Raw genomic sequence first — 22,511 nt, 5'->3', positions numbered from 1 at the left:
TGATTTAAATTATACAGGAGGATGTGCATAGGTTATATGCAAATACTGTGCCATTTAATGAACTAATAATTTTTTCCTTAAGTTATTGGGGTACAGGTGGTATTTGGTTATATAAGTAAGTTCTTTAGTAGTGATTTGTGAGATTTTGGTGCACCTATTGCCTGAGCATTATACACTACACCATATTTGTAGTCTTTTATCCCTTGCCCCCCTCCCACTCTTCCCCTCAAGTCCCCAAAGTCCATTGCATCATTCTTATGTCTTGTGGCATCATAGCTTAACTCCCACATATGAGTGAGAATATAGGATGTTTGGTTTTCCATTCCTGAGTTACTTCACTTAGAATAATAGTCTCCGATTTCATCCAGGTCACTGCAAATGCTGTTAATCCATTCCTTTTTATGGCTGCGTAGTATTCCATCATATGTATATATACTACAGTTTCTTTATCCATTGTTGATTGATGGGCATTTGAGTTGGTTCAATGATTTTGCAATTGTGAATTGTGCTGCTATTAACATGTATGTGCAAGTATCTTTTTTGAATAATGACTTCTTTTCCTCTGGGTAGATGCCCAGTAGTGGAATTGCTGGATCAAATGGTAGTTGTACTTTTAGTTCTTTAAGGAATCTCCACGCTGTTTTCCATAGCAGCTGTACTAGTTTACATTCCCACCAGCAGTGTAGAAGTGTCCCCTGTTGACCTTATCCATGCCAGCATCTACTGTTTTTTGATTTTTTGATTATGGCCTTTCTTGCAGGAGTGAGGTGGTATCACACTATGGATTTGATTTGCATTTCCCTGATCATTGGTGATGTTGAGCGTTTTTTCATATATTTGTTGGCCATTTGTACATCTTCTTTTGAGAATTGTCTATTCATGTCCTTAGCCCACTTTTTGATGGGATTGTTTGTGTTTTTTTCTTACTGATTGGAGTTTGTTATAGACTCTGGATATTAGTCCTTTGTCAGATGTATAGATGGTGAAGATTTTCTCCCACTCTGTGGGTTGTCTGATTACTCTGCTGACTATTCCTTTTGCCATGCAAAAGCTCTTTAGTTTAATTAGGTCCTAGCTATTTATCTTTGTTTTTATTGCATTTGCTTTTGGGTTCTTGGTCATGAAATCCTTGCCTAAGTCAATATCTAGAAGGGTTTTTCCAATGTTATCTTCTAGAATTTTTTCTAGAAGGTCTTATGATGAAGTCCTTGATCCATATTGAGTTGATTTTTGTATGAGGTGAGAGAGGAGGATCCAGTTTCATTCTCCTACATGTGGCTAGCCAATTATCCCAGCACCATTTGTTAAAAAGGGTTCCATTTCCCCACTTTATATTTTTGTTTGCTTTGTTGAAGATCAGTTGGCTGTAAGTATTTGGGTTTATTTCTGGGCTCTCTATTCTGTTCCATTGGTCTACGTGCCCATTTTTGTACCAGTACCATGCTGTTTTGGTGACTATGGCCTCATAGTATAGTTAGAAATCAGGTATTGTGATGCCTCCAGATTTGTTCTTTTGCTTAGTCTTGCTTTGGCCATGTGGGCTATTTTTTGGTTCCATATGAATTTTAGAATTGTTTTTTCTAATTCTGTGAAGAATGATGGTGGTATTTTGATGGGCATTGCATTGAATTTGTAGATTGCTTTTGGCAGTATGGTCATTTTCACAATATTGATTCTACCCATCCATGGGCATGAGATGTGTTTCCATTTGTTCGTGTCATCTATGATTTATTTCAGCAGCATTTTGTAGTTTTCCTTGTAGAGGTCTTTCGCCTCCTTGGTTAGGTATATTCCTAAGGTTTTTCTTTGTTTGTTTGCAGCTATTGTAAATGGGCTGAGTTCTTGATTTGATTCTCCACTTGGTCACTGTTGATGTGTAACGACTGATTTGTGTACATTAATCTTGTATCTGGAAACTTTGCTGAATTCTTTTACCAGTTCTAGGAGCTTTCTGGAGGAGTCCTTAGGGTTTTCAAGGTAAACAATCATAGTGTCAGAAAACAGTGACAGTTTGACTCCCTCTTTACCGATTTGATTTCCCTGTATTTCTTTCTCTTGTCTGACTGTTCTGGCTAGGACTTCCAGTACTATGCTGAAGAGGAGTGGTGAGAGTGGGCATCCTTGTCTTGTTCCAGTTATCAAAGGGAATGCTTTCAACTTTTCCCCATTCAGTATTATGTTGGCTGTGGGTTTGTCATAGATGGACAATAAGGTATGTCCCTTGTATGCCGATTTTACTGAAAGTTTTTATCATAAAGGGATGCTCGATTTTGTCAAATGCTTTTTCTGTATCTATTGAAATGATCATGTGATTTTCATTTTTAATTCTGTTTATGTGGTGTATTACATTTATTGATGTAATGTATTGATGTATTGTGTATGTTAATCCATCCCTGCATCCCTGGCATAAAACACACTTGATGATGGTGGATTATCTTTTTGATATGTTGTTGGATTCGGTTAGCAAATATTTTGTCAAGGATTTTAGCATCTATGCTCATCCAGGATATTAGCTTGTAGTTTCTTTTTTGGTTATGTCATTTCCTGGTTTTGGTATTAGGGTGATGTTGGCTTCATAGAATGAATTAGGGTTCCTTCTTTCTCTATGTTGTGGAATAGTGTCAAATGGATTGATAACAATTCTTCTTTGAATGTGTGGTAGAATTCTGCTGTGAATCTGTCTGGTCCTGGAAGTTTTTTTTGTTGGTAATTTTTAAATTACCATTTCAATCTCTCTACGTGTTATTGGTTTGTTCAGGGTATCTAATCCTTCCTGATTTAAGCTAAGGGGGTTGTATTTTTCCAGGAATTTATCTATCTCTTTTAGGTTTTCTAGTTTATGGACATAAAGGTGTTCATGGCAGCCTTGAATGATCTTTTGTATTTCTGTGGTGTTAGTTGTAATATCTCCTGTTTCATTTCTAATTGAGCTTAATTAGATTTTCTCTCTTCTTTACTTGGTTAATCTTACAAATGATCTATCAATTTTCTTTCTTTTCAAAGAACCAGCTTTTTGTTTCATTTATCTTTTGTATTTTTGTTGTTGTTGTTTCAATTTCATTTAGTTCTGCTGTGATCTTGATTATTTCCTTTCTTCTGCTGGGTTTGGGTTTGGTTTGTTCTCATTTCTCTAGTTCCTTGATGTGTGACCTTAGATTGTCTGTTTGTGCTCTTTCAGACTTTTTAATGTAGGCATTTAGGGCTATGAACTTTCCACTTAGCACTGTCTTTGCTGTATTCCAGAGGATTTGATAGATTGTGTTACTATTGTTGTTCGGTTCGAATAATTTTTTAATTTCCTTCTTGATTTCATTTTTGACCCAATGCTCATTTAGGAGCAGGTTATTCAATTTCCATTATATTTGCATGGTTTTGAAGGTTCCTTTTGCATTGATTTCCAGTTTTATTCCACTGTGGTCTGAGAGAGTGCTTGATATAATTTCAATTTTCTTAAATTTATTGAGGCTGATTTTGTGGCCTATCATATGGTCAATCTTGGAGAAAGTTCCATGACCTGTTGAATAGAATATGTATGCTGCAGTTGTTGGATGGAATGTTCTGTATACATCTGTTAAGTCCATTTGTTCCAGGGTATAGTTTAAATCTATTATTTATTTGTTGACTTTCTGTCTTGATGACCTGTCTAGTGCTGTCAGTGGAGTATTGAAGCCCCCCACTATTATTATGTTACTGTCTATCTCATTTCTTAGGTCTGTTTCCTACTCAACATACCTTCCATGACTTCTACTGTCTATGAAGAAACTCCAAACTCCTTAACTTGGTGTGTCCATTGTGTTCAAGTCATGCTAACTTGGGGGCTAAGATGGTCACATTTTCTTTAATGACCAATTATGATGATACGTTATTGGCAGGCAATCCAGGATGTCCCCAGTTTCTCTGCCCCTTGGAGCCAAGACTATCCTCTCCCAATCTTAGGCCCATTCTTTAAATCTTCGTTGTCTGTCTCTGTCTTTTTACAGGGTATGATTCACAGGGACAATGGCCCAAAAAGATATAGTCCGGCTTTCCCCTGGATTCACAGTTTTATCCCAGGGATGTTTTCCATTGCAATTTAGCTTCAATTTGACCATGAGTCTAACACTTCATGGTAATATTTGATAATTTCTGTCTCTCTCACATCCATTTCTTTAAATCTACATCTGATCATGGGATTCAGAACTGAAAAGAACCTTAGTAATCATTGAGTCAGATTTCCTGGTATTTTAAGTAAAGAGAGAGAAAATTCAAGTGACTTACTTACATGATAGTTACTTAGCAATAGAGTTAGTATTTATGATTTGTTTTCTTAATTTCTGGTTCAAAATGCTTCCCTGAGACCACCCAGTATCTTATAATTAGGTAACTTAAAAGGAACTTATAGGTAAATAAAAGATCTAGGTTTGCATGCTGGATAATTGTCCCTTCACTTATCTGTCTATTAAGATTTAATTTTCATATATTAGGTGCCTAATGACCAGATACCCCCATATCTGATAGAGGTAAAATGTATCATTTTTGAATGAGATTAAACAAATATAGCCTATATTAGCTACTCTCTCCACTGTCTACCTGTATGACTCTGAGAATGGACTTTAGGGTCAATCTGTGCTAACAATTGCAGGGCTACAGGCTGGGGGGCACTTATGGGTGAGGCTTACTTTTCAGGTGTGTCTCTTCCCCTGGTCATTGTCCACATAAAGCATATTCTCATATTCCCAAAGCCTCACACAGTACCAGCTCAGAGAAAGGACTTGAGAAGTGTGTGTTGAGCGGAGAGGAATTGTGAAAAGAACATTCCCTTTTCCTCAGACAGAGATGATAGCACAGAAAAGAAGCATAAGAGATGACCAGGGACATACTGAGTTGGTGAGGGGGAGGTTGGAGAGTAAAGAAAGGGGATGTTTCACATTTTAGTTATCTATTGCGGTATACAAACATTACTTTTAACGGGAAACCACATCACTTTTACACCAATGTAATACCACCAAACTTAGTAGCTCAGGGCAGTAGTAGTTTCACTATCCTGTGGATCTGCTGGGCTCGGCTGAGTGGTCCTTTTGCTACATACTATGTTGGCTGTCGTCACTCACAAGGCTGCACAGCTGGCAGCTCCATCTAAGATGGCCTCCTTCTCCAGGGCCTCTCTCAGCATAGCCTCATACCATTCCATGCTCAAGGCTGAGTTTCTTAAATGAGGCCTGGAACCTAGAGGGCAACGGTAGAACTGTCAGCTCTCTTAAGGCACAGACCCAGATGCCAGGCGGGGTGGCTCACGCCTATAATCCCAGCACTTTGGGAGGCCGAGGCAGGCGGATCACAAGGTCAGGAGATCAAGACCGAGACCATCCTGGCCAACATGGTGAAAGCCTGTCTCTACTAAAAAAAATACAAAAAAATAGTTTGGCGCTGTGGCGGGCGCCTGTAGTCCCAGCTACTTGGGAGACTGAGGCAGGAGAATGTCATGAACCTGGGAAGCGGAGCTTGCAGTGAGCCGAGATCACACCACTGCACACCAGCCTGGGTGACAGAGAGATACACTGTCTCAAAAAAAAAAAAAAAGAAAGAAAGAAAGAAAAAAAAAAGGCATAGGTCCAGAACCGGCAAGGCATCACTTCTGTAACATTCTATTGACCCAAACAAGTCACAAAGCCAGCCCAGCCAAGGGGTGGAAAGATAGACTCTACTTCCTGGTGGAAGGAGTGGTGTGCATGCACAGAAATGGAGGAGTTGTTGCAGCCATGTTTTCTGACAAACTGCTACAAGGGAGGAAAAAGTTGTACGTAGTGCCTTGACTAAGGCCCTAGTGGATACGTGTAATGCAGCCACCTAAGAGAATATCTGTCTTTAGGAGAAATGCAACTGTCCAAGACTATTAAGGAAGCAAATATGCTTTATCACCTTATGTTTCTGAATTAAGAAATGCGTTACCCTGAACACGAATTTGTGCCCCCAACAGAGCTTTTCGAGATATTGGCTCTGAGGGTAAGAGTATAATAAAGATACTCGACTACTGCAACTTTTCTTTAGAGAGAGCTAGGGCTTTAAATGAAAGCAGTAAATTTTCCTTGTCTGTAATAATGAGAAACCCTCAGACCACTTATGTAGCATAATTCAGAAGTTACAGGACAGTTTACAATGAAGCATTTTTATGAGCAATCAAATACAGCAGTCAAAAGATTTTTCCTTCTTTCAGTTTCAAAATGCTAAGACTTCCCAGCCACGTTGCGAACAAAGGACAAAAATGAGCGGAGTATGCAGGGGAAAGAATCAGAAGGCCTGAGCTCCTTTGCAGACTCTGCTGTTCATTAGCTCCAGGCCAGGGCTGGTCACCCAGCTGCTCCTGCCTCCATTCCTTCCTTTTTTAAGTAGGGATGGAAAAGTGGGATCTGCCTCACCTGGCCCTGCCTGCTTGGGAGGGTTACCGAGGGTCTGCTATACTATAGTAGGTGTAAACATTTTGAACACTTCAGGTGGATGTCGTTGTTGTTACTATGTTATCTCAGTAAATGACTAGATACATATGCTAATAAAATATCTCTCAATATCTAAGATCTGTCGATAGCTGTGAATATTGTTGGTATCTTTGTAGAGGCTTTGTTTTTACTGTTAACTTTTAAATTACAAAGTTACACATGAATTAAGCTAATTATATAAAGTTCACATATATATAAGGCAAGAAATAAAACCTTTTCTACATCTCAACTGTCCCCATCCCTCTCCCTTCTCAGAGGTAACCACAGTTGCACTTGATGTATATTTGCATATTCTTCCAGATCAGTTCTATATTTTTTATGTTGTTGTTGAAGAGATAGGGTCTTGCTCTGTTGCTCAGGCTGGAGTGCAGTGGCATAATCACAGCTCACTGCAGTTTTGACCTCCTGGGCTCAAGCAATCCTCCTACCTCAGCCTCCTGAGTAGCTAGGATTACAGGCTTCACTGCCACAGCCAATTAATTTTTTAAATTATTTTTTTCAGAGGGGATCTTATTATGTTACCTAGGCTGGTCTCGAACTCTGGGGCTCAGGTGATACTCCTGTGTCAGTTCCCCAAAGTGCCAACAGGCATAAGCCAATGTGCCCAACCCAGTTCCATACTTTTAGAATACGTACAAACACAGAAACATACAATCTTTACATAAATGGTATATATTAATATGGATTTTCATAAAAGTTGTAGATAGTTTTTTTCAGAAGTCAATAAAATATTTTGCAAAGAATTTGCCAAATTAAAGTAATGGCTAAAGGCTTTATACCTTAACTGCAGATACTCCTTGCTAATCTCATGCTTATACATTGTTTTCCTCTTGTTTATTACTTATGTGGAATATGTTTTATTTTGTGATATGGAATGCATCTTTGTGAAGGTTCTTTAAAACCTTTCAGAACAAGAATTGAAGCACACACATAAACTTACCATGTGTCAGTGACTTCTGCCTCCCCTTTTCTTCCCTTGATTACTTTGCGTTCTCTGAGGAAAACTTCCAAGCTGACAGAAACAAGCAACTTCTCCCTTCCTCTGCCTTTAATATTTTTCTGGGTCACTCGCAGTTCGCAGAGTGACTTTTACCTCAGATGACCCCTTTCTCATACACACACCCAAATCCACCTTTGAATTCCTCCAATATTCTCGTTTAGTTACCTCAGGGAAATCTCTGCTTTTCAGCCCCTCCCCAGCTTACTCACTTGGCTAAAAAACATGGCCCCCTTTGTCTTGTGCTAGTGATAAAGCTGTATGAATAAAACGTCTGTTTGCTAATTTACTTATGCTATCAATACTTCTGGAATGCCTACTGTGTGCCAGGTACCAAGGACCACTGGGTTATGTGAGAATGTGTCAAGGGGCCTGGCCCAGTTTAGCGGGTCATGGAAACATTCTCTGAGGAAGTGTGGGTTTGAACTGAGATCTAGGGAGGAAGAGGAGGAGGAGGAGGTAATTAGTTGAATAATGCTTGTGTGTGCATTTGTGTGTGTGTGTGTGTGTGTGTGTGTGTGTGTCGGGAATAGAGATGAGGGAACATTCCAGACAGGGGCTGAGGATACCCAGTGGTTCTGCAGTGGGGAGAAACCTAGGACTTGTAGGGAACCAAAAGGACATTGTGATCTGACCATAGGGAGCAGCGGGGATGATGGTGAGAAATCAGGTTGAGGAGACAGGCAGGGTCATGTATCACAGACTGTGGAACATAGGTCAGCCATGTTAAGGGTTTTAGCCTTCAAATGTGAGAATGAAAAGGTATCAAAAGATTTTAAACAGGAGTGTGTGTACCTGCATGTCAGTGTGCGTGCATCTGTGCATATGTGTATATATGTGTGTGAGAGAGAGCTGATCAGATTTGCATTTTAAAACAAAAATTCTGATAGTGTGGAAATCAAGTTGGAGGAATGCAAATGTGGATGTAGGGAGATCCATTTGAAAAGATTCGAGTAAACATAGACAGTAAATTATGAGGGTTAACGGCCTCTGGTGATCTTAAAACTACCCAGATACGTCCTTTAAAATCTTCAAAACTGCCTACTTATCGACTCATGCTGTGATAATTAAATCCTCTTCAAGCACTTAAGTATTTTAAGATAAAAATGTGAATAACCCATTGCTCAATTTATGATCATTCATATTACAACCAGAGCATTGCCTACTATTTTCAGTATAAACCTCTGGGTGGGGGTCTTGCCATGGTATGTCTTTGCCAGGGAAGGGGGATGAGGAGGGTTCCAGTGAGGCAAGGCAGGGTGCTAGGGGCAGGAGGTCCCTCTCTGAGCTCCTGGAGGTCCTCGGGGTGGCCTTACCTTGGTGTGCTTATCACAGCTTAGGGCAGGAGCCCCAATACTTGATTCATTACCTTCCTGCCCCAGCTGCCCTAGATTTCCCCAATTTTATTTGAAATAACTTATTCATAATACAGATTTTAACATTGTCTTACTTATCAATAAATATGCTTGAGCCATTTTTTTGAGGAGGCAACAACAACAAAAAAAACCTATGCAATATGACCAAGAATTCCCAGAGCACACGATTTTGCAGTGAAAGAGGCATATGGAAATCAGGAGTGTATTTCATTCTTGTCCTCAACCAAAGGCTTAACAGAGCAATATTAACTATAATAGAGATGAATGAGCTCTTGCAAGCAAGAATCAGCAATTGCCATTTAAGTGTTGTTTTTGAGAAATAATTCTGATCGAATCAACACATTAAAATATTTTAAGATAAATTCTGCTGAAGAAAACTAAGAATGGTGTTGTCCAGGTAATAGAGTTAAAACAAATCTTCACTAATTTTTGTTTCACAAGATAGTGAAACAAAAATTATTTTATTTAGTTTTTTAACCATGGTTTAATGTATGTATATTTTTCAGCCTCCAATTTTGTTTCCTTTACTGTAGTATTTCTCGACTTTTCTTTCCAGAATGCTTGAATAATTTGTGATGGATTCTATGAAGAAATAGTTTTCAAAAAAAAAGGAAAACATTTTAGATTGGTGAATGGTTCTGCTTGGAAATACATCTTCTACTGAGGTTGGAGACTGATGAGGAAAAGTAAAAACATTGAGGGAGGTAAAGCAAGAAAAAAAACAATATACTACGGATAAGCAATGAACAATTTTGTTACTGGGGGAAATGCAGAATTTTCTGTTTTCTAGAGATGTGGCCAACTGGGAATAACACCTTCCTTATCTTCCAAGCCACAGATGTGGGCTTTTCCAGTCCTAACTTGGAGAAAAAAAATTAGGTTGAAGACATATGCGCAAAATTCATACTCTGGGTTTCTCACCAAAACATGGAACAGAAATAGAAGGCAACAAGGTAGAGAGCATTGGCTCTGGAGTCATCAAAACCCATGCTGACTACCCGTTATACAGTGTTTCGTCCTTCAAAATTCCTCAGGCTTCCTCTCCTCATTTGTAAAATGAAATGACTTTGCAGGGCTATGGTGAGAAAATACGTATGTGTGGGAAGACAGTCTATCAATGTAAGTGTATAAATATCTCTATAAAAATCTCTCTATATACAGATAGCAATATTTATCTTCATATCCATATCATATAGTAAGCACTCAATGGCTAGATGCATTGGTTATTATTATTCTCTCGAGGTAAGATTGGCTTAGAGTTGTAGTGGTAGGCTGAGTAACGATCCCCCAAAGATGTTTGCATCCTAAAGCTTGGAACCTGTGAATCTTGCCATATATGACAAGAGGCTCTGCAGATGTGATCAAATAGCAGATCTTGAGATGGAGAGATTATACTGAATAATCTGAGTAGATTCAATGCAAACCCAAGGGTCCTCATAAGCAGGATGCAGGAGTCAGATCAGACAGGAGGAGGTGTGATAACAGAAAAGAGGGACAGAGAGAAAGAGATTTGAGGATGGGGGCTCTGAAGATGGAGGAGGGGGCCATGAACTTGTTGGAGCTTCCCCTACAATGACTTCTCTCTGGGGATTCATCTGTTGAGAGTCACAATCGCAATCTTACAGGAGCTGGAGCTTTGCAGGGAGACCCTGAAGGCACTCAGAGGGAGGCTCCCTAGTGCTGTCTTTGGAGACCTGCAGGCAGGTGCCTTGTCCTCTCTATCACCAGCAAGTAAACTGCAACTGGCCCTGCACCTCCTTTTGAGATGACTTGGGATTTGATGGGAGCTCAGGGAGCCAAGGAAGGCAAAGAGAAGCAGGAGCCCAGCCACACACATTGCAAGTGGTGGATTGCTGGCTGTGGTTTTCCTGGAAGGCTCTTAAATGGCTTTCAGGACATTCTTTGCTGGGGCCCTACATTCTTTGGCAGGGCTATCATGACTTAAGGGGTGTGGCCAGCAAGCCACATCCTCTAGGGTGTTTTGTGGGCTGCTCTGCAGCGTGGCATAGGGACCCTGGCTTGAGAGACCTGCTGCTCTCTAAATCTATTACTCAGGAAGTGTTTGACCTTTTTCTGCTTATTCTGGTGAAAACGTATCTCCAGTTTCCCACTTGGAAAAAGACTTTGTCCTAAAGTTTTGGGGAACTGTTATTTAGAGTCATTACACCTGCTAAGATATTTCCCCGAGTCCCAAAGGCCAAAAATAAAAGGCAACGTTCTACCCCAAGCAATGATTCAGCCACTATAGTCAGACAAGTGGTCATTATCCTGGTCTGTAACATCTTGCTCACTCCTCTGTGCTCCCATATACAGTCATAGTCTATAGCTGCATTAAACACTTGTTTTGACATTGTGAAATTGTGCTTTCCCCATCCCTTAGAATCCATGCATTCTTCAGTGCTGGGATCACATCTTGTAGAGTTTGGTATTCCCAGAGATTAGCATGGTACTTGTCATGTAAGTTATTAATAAATGTTTCTTAGATGAGCAAACTTTACCTTCATAGTAATTTGTGTAGCTGCTATCCACCAGATGTAGTTGCTTTTCTAAAAACTGAGGTATAATTTACATACAATCTACCAGAAAGTATTAAGTATTCAGTTCAATTATTTTGACAGTTGAATACATCATGACAATTGACTACACCAAACAAGAGGCAACCACTGTTCATGTATTTTTTTAACCAGAGATTAATTGTGCCTAGTTTTGCACTTTATAGAATTGGTTCATATATTACACACTTTTTGTGCAGTTTCTTTCACTTAGCATAATTGGAAGTCTCAAGTTTTATTCACACTGTTACATCATCAGTAATTTTTTCTTTTTTCTTTTTTTGAGACAGAGTTTTGTTCTTGTTGCCCAGGCTGGAGTGCAATGGTACAATCTCGGCTCACCACAACCTCTGCCTCCCGGGTTCAAGTGATTCTCCTGCCTCAGCCTCCTGAGTAGCTGGGATTACAGGCATGTGCCACCATGCCTGGCTACTTTTGTAGTTTTAGTAGAGATGGGGTTTCACTATGTTGGTCAGACTGGTCTTGAACTTCTGACCTCAGGTGATCCGCCCGCCTCAGCCTCCCAAAGTGCTGGGATTACAGGTGTGAGCCACCATGCCCGGCCAGTAGTTTTTTCTTTGTCTTTTTGACTAATATATATCTATTGACTAATACATATCTATTTCTTTTTGACTAATATTCAATTTATGAATATGCCAGAGTATGTTCATCCACCTTCATATTGATTTGGGTTGTTTCCAGTTTGGGCTATTATGGAAAAGCTTCTTTGAGTATTCTTGTGTAGCTCTTTTTGTGGACATATGCTTTCATTTGTTTTGAGAAATATTGAGGGTGGAATTGTGGTTGTAGGATAGACGAAGAAGTTAACTTTATAAAAATCTGACAAACTATTTTCCTAAGTGGTTGTACCATTTGCATTCCTACCAGTGTTTGAGAGTTCCATTTCTCCACATCCACATCAACTTTTGGTATTGTCTTACCTCTATATCTGAGCCATTTTAATAGGTGCAAAAGGACATCTCATGGTGGTTTTAATTTGCATATCAGTGATGATTAAGGATGTTGAAAACACTTTCATGTGCTTATTGGTTGTTCTTACGTAGTAGTACCCACTTGTCCCTGGGGGATTCATTCTAAGAACCCCAGTGGCTGCATGAAGCCAGGGATATTACTGAACTCTATATGTACTATTTTTTAAAAATCTGATAACTAAGGCAGCTACTGACTAATGGGTGGGTAGCATAGACTGTGGATATGCTGGACAAAGGGATGATTCAGGTCCTGGTAGAATAGAGCAGGATTGCTCAAGATTTCATCATGCTACTCAGAACAGTGGATGATTTTAAACCATGAATTGTTTATTTCTGACATTTTCTATTTAGTATTTTCTGACTGTGGTTTACTGTAGGTAACTGAAACTGGAAAGTGAAATCAAGGATAAAGGGAGGGACTACTGTATGTCTCTTCTTTTGTGAAATGACAGCTTCAATCTTTTGCCCATTAAAAAAATTAAATTGTCTTATTATTGATTTGAAGGAATTATTTATATACAATAGATACACGCCCTTGTCAGATATATGTACTGATTTGCGTATTCATTTTCTTAATGGTATCTTTTGGTATGCAGAGATTTTTATTTTAATGAAAACCAGCTATCATTTTTCATAGTTAGTGCTTTCTGTGTTCTGTCTAAAAAAAATTTGCCTACTCCAAGGTTGTAAAGTTACACTTTTATGCTTTCTGCTAGAAACTTTATTGTTCTAGGTTATATTTTGTTCTAAGTTTATCTCAAACTATCTTATTATATGGAGTGTGACAGGAGTCAAGATTTTTGTTTGTTTTTTATATGGCCATCCAGTTGTTCCAGCACCACTTGTTAACAAGTCTTCTGAGGGGGCGGAGCAAGATGGCCGAATAGGAACAGCTCCAGTCTCCAACTCCCAGCGCGAGCGACACAGAAGACCGGTGATTTCTGCATTTTCAACTAAGGTACTGGGTCATCTCACTAGGGAGTGCCGGACAATCGGTGCTGGTCAGCTGCTGCAGCCCGACCAGCAAGAGCTGAAGCAGGGTGAGGCATTGCCTCACCTGGGAAGCGCAAGGGGGAAGGGAATCCCTTTTCCTAGCCAGGGGAACTGAGACACACAACACCTGGAAAATCGGGTAACTCCCACCCCAATATTGCGCTTTAAGCAAACGGGCACACCAGGAGAATATATCCCACACCTGGCCGGGAGGGTCCCACGGCCACGGAGCCTCCCTCATTGCTAACACAGCAGTCTGCGATCTAACCGCAAGGCAGCAGTGAGGCTGGGGGAGGGGCGCCTGCCATTGCTGAGGCTTAAGTAGGTAAACAAAGCCACTGGGAAGCTCAAACTGGGTGGAGCTCACAGCAGCTCAAGGAAACCTGCCTGTCTCTGTAGACTCCACCTCTGGGGACAGGGCACAGCTAAAAAAAAAAAACAACAACAAAAAGGCAGCAGAACCTCTGCAGATGCAAACGACTCTGTCTGACAGCTTTGAAGAGAGCAGTGGATCTCCCAACACGGAGGTTGAGATCTGAGAACGGACAGACTGTCTGCTCCAGTGGGTCCCTGACCCCTGAGTAGCCTAACTGGGAGACATCCCCCACTAGGGGCAGTCTGACACCCCACACCTCACAGGGTGGAGTACACCCCTGAGAGGAAGCTTCCAAAGTAAGAATCAGACAGGTACACTCGCTGTTCAGCAATATTCTATCTTCTGCAACCTCTGCTGCTGATACTCAGGCAAACAGGGTCTGGAGTGGACCTCAAGCAATCTCCAACAGACCTACAGCTGAGGGTCTTGACTATTAGAAGGAAAACTACCAAACAGGAAGAACACCTATACCAAAACCCCATCAGTACGTCACCATCATCAAAGACCAGAGGCAGATAAAACCACAAAGATGGGGAAGAAGCAGGGCAGAAAAGCTGGAAATTCAAAAAATAACAGCACATCTCCCCCTGCAAAGGAGCGCAGCCCATCACCAGCAACGGATCAAAGCTGGTCAGAGAATGACTTTGACGAGATGAGAGAAGAAGGCTTCAGTCCATCAAACTTCTCAGAGCTAAAGGAGGAATTACGTACCCAGTGCAAAGAAACTAAAAATCTTGAAAAAAGAGTGGAAGAATTGACAGCTAGATAACTAATGCAGAGAAGGTCATAAATGAAATGACAGAGATGAAAACCATGACACGAGAAATACGTGACAAATCCACAAGCTTCAGTAACCGACTCGATCAACTGGAAGAAAGAGTATCAGCGATTGAGGATCAAATGAATGAAATGAAGCGAGAAGAGAAACCAAAAGAAAAAAGAAGAAAAAGAAATGAACAAAGCCTGCAAGAAGTATGGGATTATATAAAAAGACCAAATCTACGTCTGATTGGGGTGCCTGAAAGTGAGGGGGAAAATGCAACCAAGTTGGAAAACACTCTTCAGGATATCATCCAGGAGAACTTCCCCAACCTAGTAGGGCAGGCCAACATTCAAATTCAGGAAATACAGAGAACGCCACAAAGATACTCCTCCAGAAGAGCAACTCCAAGACACATAATTGCCAGATTCACCAAAGTTGAAATGAAGGAAAAAATCTTAAGGGCAGCCAGAGAGAAAGGTCGGGTTACCCACAAAGGGAAGCCCATCAGACTAACAGCAGATCTCTCGGCAGAAACTCTACAAGCCAGAAGAGAGTGGGGGCCAATATTCAACGTTCTTAAAGAAAAGAATTTTCAACCCAGAATTTCATATGCAGCCAAACTAAGTTTCATCAGTGAAGGAGAAATAAAATCCTTTACAGATAAGCAAATGCTTAGAGATTTTGTCACCACCAGGCCTGCCTTACAAGAGATCCTGAAGGAAGCCCTAAACATGGAATGGAACAACCGGTACCAGCCATTGCAAAAACATGCCAAAATGTAAAGACCATCGAGGCTAGGAAGAAACTGCATCAACTAATGAGCAAAATAACCAGTTATATCATAATGGCAGGATCAAGTTCACACATAACAATATTAACCTTAAATGTAAATGGACTAAATGCTCCAATTAAAAGACACAGACTGGCAAACTGGATCAAGAGTCAAGACACATCAGTCTGCTGTATTCAGGAGACCCATCTCACATGCAGAGACATACATAGGCTCAAAATAAAGGGATGGAGGAAGATCTACCAAGCAAATGGAAAACAAAAAAGGCAGAGGTTGCAATCCTAGTCTCTGATAAAACACACTTTAAACCATCAAAGATCAAAAGAGACAAAGAAGGCCATTACATAATGGTAAAGGGATCAATTCAACAGGAAGAGCTAACTATCCTAGATATATATGCACCCAATACAGGAGCACCCAGATTCACAAAGCAAGTCCTTAGAGACTTACAAAGAGACTTAGACTCCCACACAATAATAATGGGAGACTTCAACACTCCACTGTCAACATTAGACAGATCGAGACAGAAAGTTAACAAGGATATCCAGGAATTGAACTCATCTCTGCACCAAGCGGACCTAATAGACATCTATAGAACTCTCCACCCCAAATCAACAGAATATACATTCTTCTCAGCACCACATCGCACTTATTCCAAAATTGAGCACATCATTGGAAGTAAAGCACTCCTCAGCAAATGTAAAAGAACAGAAATTATAACAAACTGTCTCTGAGACCACAGTGCAATCAAACTAGAACTCAGGACTAACAAACTCAATCAAAACCGCTCAACTACGTGGAAACTGAACAACCTGCTCCTCAATGACTACTGGGTACATAACGAAATGAAGGCAGAAATAAAAATGTTCTTTGAAACCAATGAGAACAAAGATACAACATACCAGAATCTCTGGGACACATTTAAAGCAGTGTGTAGAGGGAAATTTATAGCACTAAATGCCCACAAGAGAAAGCAGGAAAGATCTAAAATTGACACCCTAACATCACAATTAAAAGAACTAGAGAGGCAAGAGCAAACACATTCAAAAGCTAGCAGAAGGTAAGAAATAACTAAGATCAGAGCAGAACTGAAGGAGATAGAGACACAAAAAACCCTCCAAAAAATCAATGAATCCAGGAGTTGGTTTTTTCAAAAGATCAACAAAGTTGACAGACCGCTAGCAAGACTAATAAAGAAGAAAAGAGAGAGGAATCAAATAGACGCAATAAAAAATGATAAAGGGGATATCACCACGGACCCCACAGAAATACAAACTACCATCAGAGAATACTATAAAGACCTCTACGCAAATCAACTAGAAAATCTAGAAGAAATGGATAATTTCCTGGACACTTACACTCTCCAAGACTAAACCAGGAAGAAGTTGAATCCTGAATAGACCAATAGCAGGCTCTGAAATTGAGGCAATAATTAATAGCCTACCCACCAAAAAAAGTCCAGGACCAGATGGATTCACAGCTGAATTCTACCAGAGGTACAAGGAGGAGCTGGTACCATTCCTTCTGGAACTATTCCAATCAATAGAAAAAGAGGGAATCCTCCCTAACTCATTTTATGAGGCCAACATCATCCTGATACCAAAGCCTGGCAGAGACACAACAAAAAAAGAGAATTTTAGACCAATATCCCAGATGAACATCGATGCAAAAATCCTCAATACAATACTGGCAAACCGGATTCAGCAGCACATCAAAAAGCTTATCCACCATGATCAAGTGCGCTTCATCCCTGGGATGCAAGGCTGGTTCAACATTCACAAATCAATAAACATAATCCAGCATATAAACAGAACCAAAGACAAGAACCACATGATTATCTCAATAGATGCAGAAAAGGCTTTTGACAAAATTCAACAGCCCTTCATGCTAAAAACGCTCAATAAATTCGGTATTGATGGAACGTACCTCAAAATAATAAGAGCTATTTATGACAAACCCACAACTAATATCATACTGAATGGGCAAAAACTGGAAAAATTCCCTTTGAAAACTGGCACAAGACAGGGATGCCCTCTCTCACCACTCCTATTCAACATAGTGTTGGAAGTTCTGGCTAGGGCAATCAGGCAAGAGAAAGAAATAAAGAGTATCCAGTTAGGAAAAGAAGAAGTCAAATTGTCCTTGTTTGCAGATGACATGATTGTACATTTAGAAAACCCCATTTCTCAGCCCAAAATCTCCTTAAGCTGATAAGCAACTTCAGCAAAGTCTCAGGATACAAAATTAATGTGCAAAAATCACAAGCATTCTTATACACCAGTAACAGACACACAGAGAGCCAAATCATGAATGAACTTCCATTCACAATTGCTTCAAAGAGAATGAAATACCTAGGAATCCAACTTACAAGGGACACAAAGGACCTCTTCAAGGAGAACTACAAACCACTGCTCAGTGAAATCAAAGAGGACACAAACAAATGGAAGAACATACCATGCTCATGGATAGGAAGAATCAATATCGTGAAAATGGCCATACTGCCCAAGGTTATTTATAGATTCAATGCCATCCCCATCAAGCTACCAATGAGTTTCTTCACAGAATTGGAAAAAACTGCTTTAAAGTTCATATGGAACCAAAAAAGAGCCCGCATTGCCAAGACAATCCTAAGTCAAAAGGACAAAGCTGGAGGCGTCACGCTACCTGACTTCAAACTATACTACAAGGCTACAGTAACCAAAACAGCATGGTACTGGTACCACAACAGAGATATAGACCAATGGAACAGAACAGAGTCCTCAGAAATAATACCACACATCTACAGCCATCTGATCTTTGACAAATCTGAGCGAAACAAGAAATGGGGAAAGGATTCCCTATTTAATAAATGGTGCTGGGAAAATTGGCTAGCCATAAGTAGAAAGCTGAAACTGGATCCTTTCCTTACTCCTTATACGAAGATTAATTCAAGGTGGGTTAGAGACTGAAATGTTAGACCTAATACCATAAAAACCCAGAAGAAAATCTAGGTAGTACCATTCAGGACATAGGCATGGGCAAGGACTTCATGTCTAAAACACCAAAAGCAACAGCAGCAAAAGCCAAAATTGACAAATGGGATCTAATTAAACTAAAGAGCTTCTGCACAGCAAAAGAAACTACCACCAGAGTGAACAGGCAACCTACAGAATGGGAGAAAATTTTTGCAATCTACTCATCTGACAAAGGGCTAATATCCAGAACCTACAAAGAACTCAAACAAATATACAAGAAAAAAACAAACAACCCCATCAAAAAGTGGGCAAAGGATATGAACAGATAGTTCTCAAAAGAAGACATTCATACAGCCAACAGACACATGAAAAAATGCTCATCATCACTCGCCATCAGAGAAATGCAAATCAAAACCACAATGAGATACCATCTCACACCAGTTAGAATGGCAATCATTAAAAAGTCAGGAAACAACAGGTGTTGGAGAGGATGTGGAGAAATAGGAACACTTTTACACTGTTGGTGGGATTGTAAACTAGTTCAACCATAATGGAAAACAGTATGGCAATTCCTCAAGGATCTAGAACTAGATGTACCATATGACCCAGCCATCCCACTACTGGGTATATACCCAAAGGATTATAAATTATTCTACTACAAAGACACATGCACACGTATGTTTATTGCGGCACTATTCACAATAGCAAAGACTTGGAATCAACCAAATGTCTATCTGTGACAGACTGGATGAAGAAAATGTGGCACATATACACCATGGAATACTATGCAGCCATAAAAAAGGATGAGTTTGCATCCTTTGTAGGGACATGGATGCAGCTGGAAACCATCATTCTTAGCAAACTATCACAAGAAGAGAAAACCAAACACCGCATGTTCTCACTCATAGGTGGGAACTGAACAATGAGATCACTTGGACTTGGGAAGGGGAACATCACACACTGGGGCCTATCATGGGGAGGGGGGAGGGGGGAGTGATTGCATTGGGAGTTATACATGATATAAATGATGAATTGATGGGTGCTGACGAGTTGATGGGTGCAGCACACCAACATGGCACAAGTATACATATGTAACAAACCTGCACGTTATGCACATGTACCCTGGAACTTAAAGCATAATAAAAAAAAAAAAGTCTTCTTTTCTTCATGAAATCACCTTGTCACATTTAGCTAAAAATCATTTGATTCTAATTTGATGTGAACCTAAAACTACTCTAATAAAGCATTTAAAAAAATTAACTCTATACATGTGAGTCTATTTCTGGATTCTGTTCTCTTGATGTATTTGCCTGTCTTCATGTCAATACTACAATGCATTGATTAGTCTAACATTCAGTTTTAGAACCAGGTATTATAAATCTTTCAACGTTAATTTTTTCAAGATTGCTTTGGCATTTTCATATCAGTTTTAGGCTCAGCTTATAAATTTCTCTAAAAAGTCCTACTGAAATTTTGATGATCGTATTAAATTCATAAATAAATCTGAGGAAAATAAATATCTTAACAGCATTGCATCTTCTACTTCATAAACATTGAATGTCTCTCCCTTTTGTCTGGGTTTCTTTAATTTCTCACAGCAATGTTTTACATTTTTTTACATAGAGATATTGTACATTTCTCTTAGCTTTTTCCTAAGTATTTCATATTTTTTGATACTATTGCATATGGTATTTTTTACATGCTGTTTTCCAATTGTGTACTGCTGGTATATAGAAATAGAATTGATTTTTATATATTGACCTAGGTAAATTCATTATTTAGTTTCTTGTAGTTATTTTGTATCCATAGTTTTATATATAAACAATTCTGTCATCTGCAAAGAATGACAGTTTTACTTTTCTCTGTACACGAATTTACTTCTTTCTTTCCTTTATCTGTATGCCTGCTATTTCTTTTTCTCTTCTTATTGCATTGGCTAGAACTGCCAGTTAAATGTAAAGTAGAAAGGATGAAAGTGAAAGTCCTTGCCTTGTTCTTGATATTAAAAGGAAAAATCAGTAAGTATTATATTAGTTGTAGGTTTTAAGAGATCCTTTTTAGCAGTTTGAAGTTCGTTTCTATTTCTAATTTGCTCAAGAGTTTTTATCATGAATGGAGGTTGACTTTGGTCAAAGACTTTTAATGCATCTACTGAGATCATCGTATCGTTTTCCTCTATTCTTTAATTTCATTGACTAATTTTCAGATGTGAAACCAATCTTACATTTCTTTAAAAACCCTCACTTGGTCATGATGTGTATTTTGGCAATATATTAGTAGATTCATTTTGCTAATATTTTGTTAAGGATTTTTCAGCTGTACTCATAAGGAATATTGGTCTGTAATTTTATTTTATTATAATGTCATTGTCAGTATTTGGCATTGGCAGTGTGCTGGCTTCATGAGAATTATTCTCTCTGTCTCTATTTTTGAGAGAACTTGTGTTGAGTTGGTATTATTTCATCCTTAAATAATAGACTTCATTGGTGAAGTCACCTAGATCTCAAGTTTTCTTTATTAAAAAATTTTGATAATAAATTCAATTACTTGAATTGACATAAGAATATTTATGTTGTTATAGTTCTGTTATGTATTTTGGTAAGTTGTGTTTTTAAAATTATTTTTCTATTTCATCTAAATTGTTTAATTTTTGACTTAAAGTTGTTCAGAATATTTCCTTGCTATCTTTTTCATAACTGTAGGGTCTGTAGAAATGCCCCCCCCCTTTTTTTTTCATTTCTAATACTTGTAATGGGGATTTTCTGTTTCACTTATCAGTCTTGCCCTGGGTTTCATTAATCTTTTTTTTTTTTTTTTTTTTTTTTTTTTTGAGACGGAGTCTCGCTCTGTCGCCCAGGCTGGAGTGCAGTGGCCGGATCTCGGCTTACTGCAAGCTCTGCCTCCCTGGTTTATGCCATTCTCCTGCCTCAGTCTCCTGAGTAGCTGGGACTACAGGTGCCCGCCACCTCGCCTGGCTAGTTTTTTTGTATTTTTTAGTAGAGATGGGGTTAGCCAGGATGGTCTCGATCTCCTGATCTTGTGATCCGCCTGTCTCGGCCTCCCAAAGTGCTGGGATTACAGGCTTGAGCCACCGTGCCCGGCCTCATTAATCTTTTTTAAAACACACTTTTAACATTGTTGATGCTCTCTTTTTGTCAATTTTCTGTTTTATTAATTGACATTCTTACCATCATGTTTTTTTCTTATACTTTGGGTTTTAGTTGTTATTTTTCTAGCTTCTTCATGTGAAGGCTTAGATAATTGATTCTATACCTCCCTTTTTAAAAAAATTGAATGCTATACATTTCCCTCTAAGTACTTCTTTAGCTACATCTCACAAATCTTGATAAGTTGTGTGTTCATTATCATTCAGTTCAGATGATTTCAAATTTCCTTTGTAATTTCTCCTTTGACCATATGTTAGATATATAATGTTTAATTTTTAAATATTTGATTTTTTTCAGATATCTTATGGTTATTGATTTCCATATTAATGTCATTATGGTCATAAATGTACTCTGTGTGGTTTCAATCTTTTTAATTTTAATGAGTCTTATTTTATGGCTCAACATTTTTTATCTATCTTGGTTAATAGTTCATGCAAAGTTAAAAAGAATGTATATTTTGCTGTTGTTGGGAGTGGTGTTTTGTAAATATTGTTTAGGTCAAATTGGTTCATGGTGTTGATCAAATATTTTTAAATTATACTCTTATACCCTACTTTTTAAATCAGTTGCTCAGAAAGTGATGTTAATATGTTTAACCATGACTGTAGATTTGTCTTTCTCTCTCATTAATTCTACTTGGTTTTGCTTCATATATTTTGAATCTATTTTTTATCTCATCTTTTTCCATTCATTTGTCTTGCTTTTTCTGCTCTCTTTCAGGTGAATCATGTATTTTTCAATATACCATTTAATCTCCTGTATCAACCTTTAAGCTCTACCTTTTTGTAATACCTCTGTGAGATTTTTTGGAGTTATTTTAGACATTATGCTATGCATATTTAAATCATCTTAATCTACCTTCAATCATATACTTCTTCATATCAATGGAAGACATTTCCAATTGAGTAATTTCATTTAGAGTCCCTCCACCATTTACGCTATTTTAAAAAAATATTTTACTTCTACATATGCTATAAATTCCACAATGTTATTTTTGCTTCATTCAATAACCTTTTAAAGAATTACATATGTATCTTCATACATGTCTATTTATACCTATATCTATTTATTGATATGA

General features: G+C 38.8%; 1 long non-coding RNA gene across 2 annotated transcripts in view; it reads right to left on the bottom strand.

Moving 5' to 3' along the window:
* Positions 1-9,322: 9,322 nt before the first annotated feature.
* LOC117062457 overlaps positions 9,323-22,511 on the bottom strand; it is a 52,345-nt gene continuing 39,156 nt past the window's right edge. Inside the window, exon 3 of one of the 2 annotated variants that reach the window (XR_004428386.1) lies at positions 9,323-9,428. This is a non-coding gene — a long non-coding RNA (uncharacterized LOC117062457). Of the gene's footprint in view, positions 9,429-9,553; positions 9,703-22,511 lie in introns of those variants that run through there. The other variant, XR_004428388.1, reaches the window with a different exon arrangement.

The sequence above is a fragment of the Trachypithecus francoisi genome, unplaced genomic scaffold (genome assembly GCF_009764315.1).
Source record: "Trachypithecus francoisi isolate TF-2019V2 unplaced genomic scaffold, Tfra_2.0 Lachesis_group17, whole genome shotgun sequence".
NCBI lineage: Eukaryota > Metazoa > Chordata > Mammalia > Primates > Cercopithecidae > Trachypithecus > Trachypithecus francoisi.
The sequence above is the reverse complement of the archived record's forward strand: the minus strand, read 5'-3'. Positions and strand labels throughout refer to the sequence as shown.